The sequence below is a fragment of the Rhagoletis zephyria genome, unplaced genomic scaffold (genome assembly GCF_001687245.7).
Source record: "Rhagoletis zephyria isolate East Lansing unplaced genomic scaffold, Rhagoletis_zephyria_1.1 Rzeph_scaffold_00645, whole genome shotgun sequence".
NCBI classification, from domain to species: Eukaryota; Metazoa; Arthropoda; class Insecta; order Diptera; family Tephritidae; genus Rhagoletis; species Rhagoletis zephyria.
The window spans coordinates 51,312-54,618 of NW_016157729.1; the positions used below are offsets into that span (position 1 = coordinate 51,312).

At 33.6% G+C, this 3,307-nt stretch overlaps 1 protein-coding gene across 1 annotated transcript in view; it reads left to right on the forward strand.

Annotated features, from left to right (window-relative positions):
* Window positions 1–1,009: 1,009 nt before the first annotated feature.
* The window catches only part of Ent2 (Equilibrative nucleoside transporter 2), a 139,384-nt gene continuing 137,086 nt past the window's right edge, over window positions 1,010–3,307 (forward strand). The window contains exon 1 of the mRNA XM_017613305.1: window positions 1,010–1,191. The gene's annotated coding sequence lies outside the window, so the exon portion shown is untranslated. The remainder of the gene's footprint in view (window positions 1,192–3,307) is intronic.

Sequence of the window (3,307 nt, forward strand, 5' to 3'; positions counted from 1 at the left end):
TTCTTGAAATTGCACGTATGCATATTACAGATATAAAGAGAAATCAACCTACCAAAAATGGACACGATAGGTGGTACCGAAGCAATTAATAATAATAATACCGAAGCAATTATCAGTCGTAAATATAGATAAAGTATTCCACAGCACGGCAGTTTCATCCACGCCTGCTTTGGCTTTTAAATTTTGTGATGAAGTTTGTCAAGTTGGAAAGTGGTTTTCAACATGGCTTCACTTGAACCTAATTTACTAGTTAAAATATAATTCGATTCAAAATCTGTTCACTTCCTTAAAAACTACATTAAATTGGCTACCCTTTTAGGTATTTTAATTTTGGAAATTTGATTTCGTTAGGTTCTTTGCGTCCTATTTTCATATTCTGCTGCTGGAGATGTGATCTGAAATACTTTAGCAAAATAAGGCATCTAATGTATATATGTATGTATGTTTGTTAGGAGCAAATCTTGCAATAAATTTTTGATCAACTTCCCGATGACCTAGAGACTTGAAACTTCACAGTTGGCTCAGAACCCGATGACAATGCAGTACGAAAGATAAGTTAATCGGATAGGTGGCGCAGGAGTCAAGATATTTGAAAAACTCGTATTCATAGTCTGATTTGGTTCATATTTAGAACGTATATTAACTACATGAAGAGGAATAACTCCACTAAAAGTTTTGCGTATAGGTGGCGCACGAGTCGATATATTTGGTAAACCAGTATTTATGGTCCGATTTCGTTTATATTTAGAAAGCTTGCTTTCAAAATATTCGTTTTTACAATTAACTTATATGATACATATAATACACAAAAACCACACAAAAAAAAAGAGTATCGGTTACGTTTTGTTAGCAATTTTGAAGTTTGTTTTCACTTATAAAGACAATGAGCAAATGGCCCTTAGTCACGTTAAATTTCTACTAACTACACCTTTAATCTTTTAAGTGTCTTAGTTCGTGAATACCATATCAATTTGCTGGTCTTATCATGCATACACATACATATGCATATGTAAAATAATCTGTAAATATTGCTGTAATTAAACTTAATACGGGCGTAGATTTTTGTTTGCATTGCATTGGATTCTTACACTTAATTTAACAACGTTGTAGGAGAAAATTTTTATTTATGTGCTAATGTGCATTTAAGTAGATCACGATAAAAGAATTTACCGTTGCAGAAGTTGTTTTCATGTAAGTATTTTTAGCAATCTTTAACTAAATTCTGTTAAAGACATTTCTTTCTGATGGTGACATCTACATAGGTACACGATATCGAACAGAAAGTATCGATATGGTACTCATTTCAAGTATCGCTTTAAAAATATCGGGTACCCATTAATATCGGAATAAAAATACTCGATATTCCAAATATCGATACCAAATTTCAAAAAATGTATATGAATATAGGTCTCGTATATAGGCCGATGTGGTGCAATGATTAGAAGTGCTCAAGACTTGAAAATGAAAAATAGCTTCCCATTAAAACAAAATCGCCGTTCAAAGTCGACATAAAACTGTAGGGACCCCTTTTGTGCCACAACATTAATAGGCCGAACACAATGAAAACGACGAGCTATGGACCATAGCTGTCAAATTATTTTAACACGTACTACTTATGTAGATAATTATTTTGGCGCCGACCGGGCTACGCGATGACTGTGGTTGTGGCCAGATTAGATCTATTTCTTTTTTTCCAGCGACAGATAAGGTTCTTCCTCTTCTTTTATGTCAAACTCGTACAAATTCATGATGTCGCCGACGCATTCAAAAAAATCATGTCGCCATCGACAAAGCGTTTAGACAATGAATATAACAAATTGGAAGCTGTGGCCCGTAGCTCGTCGTTTTTAATGTGTTCAGAACTTAAGGCGCACTTTGCAAATCGGAGAAGAATCTCTGTCAAACACTAATATTGTGTAACAACACGTAGAGATTGAGGTGTTGTCTTAAAACACCGAGGTCGAGGGTTCAAATTCCACCACATGCAATCCTCACTATATTACACATTTCTGCTCTTCAAAGCCCAATTTATATCGGGAAGAATTGTTAATAACATTATCCTTGTAATGTGAGTTTATTACATTCGATACGATACTAGGATTCTGGTACTCGATTCCAGAAAATATCATTTTAAAACTATCGAGTAGAAAATATCGGTATCGAATGCCAAAAGTATCGATATGGTATCGTATCGTATCGAAATTCGTGTCCCTACTTCTACATATATGCTATAACGTACCATAGGGATACTAGCTATACATATACATATGCATAGTGGCGAAACGAACGAAATTAATGGGGTACAACCGGCTCGCGGCTAACCCACTTTTTATTGCTTTCACATAAAAATGTTTTATTAAACGCGCAGTATAAAATGCTATAAGTGACATTTTGTGTCTGCTGGAAAAATTGTGGGGAAACTGAAGCGAAATTTAGATTCATGCGATAAAGCAAACGTGGAAAAGTTTGCTATGAATATAAATAATTTTAATAATTTTTTAGTTTTTTCTAGTGACGTTGTTTTTGGTACAAAAATTGTTTGATTTAAAGCGGATTTAATTACAATTGAATGGGCAAGAATCATAAGGATCTAAGTGACATTTTTTGAAAATATAAGTTATACCCATATTTGTATAGTTAAACATATGTAGTTATTTTTTTCCATCTGTAGTAAACATTCTTTGAATTAGTTAATTAACCTGCATTCATTTAGGCAAGAATAATTTCAAATGCATTTACCCAGAATTTACAATAAGTAATCAACTATATTCAACAATTTTTATTGAGCTCGAGGCCGTTTTTTAATGAAAGTTTAATGTGGAAAAGCAACAATAATTAGAAAAAATGGTTGAAGTGATAGCTATTTCGGAAATCACCACATTTCTTCATCAGACTTCTTTCAGTAGGCTTCGAACCGACGATCCCACTGACTCAGCCAGTTGCCTGTGCGCTGTGCTCAGCTCGCTTTGTAAATTATCGTTGTTTTTTTCCCACTTTTTCATTTTGTTATGCCAACACAATCAAGCGCAGCTATTCCGCTGCGATTCACTTGATCATGTGGTTGTTGGTTTTTTCTAATAATTCTATTTTTAGAATGTTTAACTTTTAGGTGTGCTCGTCCTTAAGTTATTTGTTTTTTTGTTATTTTATGGCCTTATAACAATTATATTCAACAATTTTTATTGAGCTCGAGGCCGTTTTTTAATGAAAGTTTAATGTGGAAAAGCAACAATAAATATAAAAAATGGTAGAAGTGATAGCTATTTCGGAAATCACCACATTTACTCATCAGACTTCTTTCAGTAGG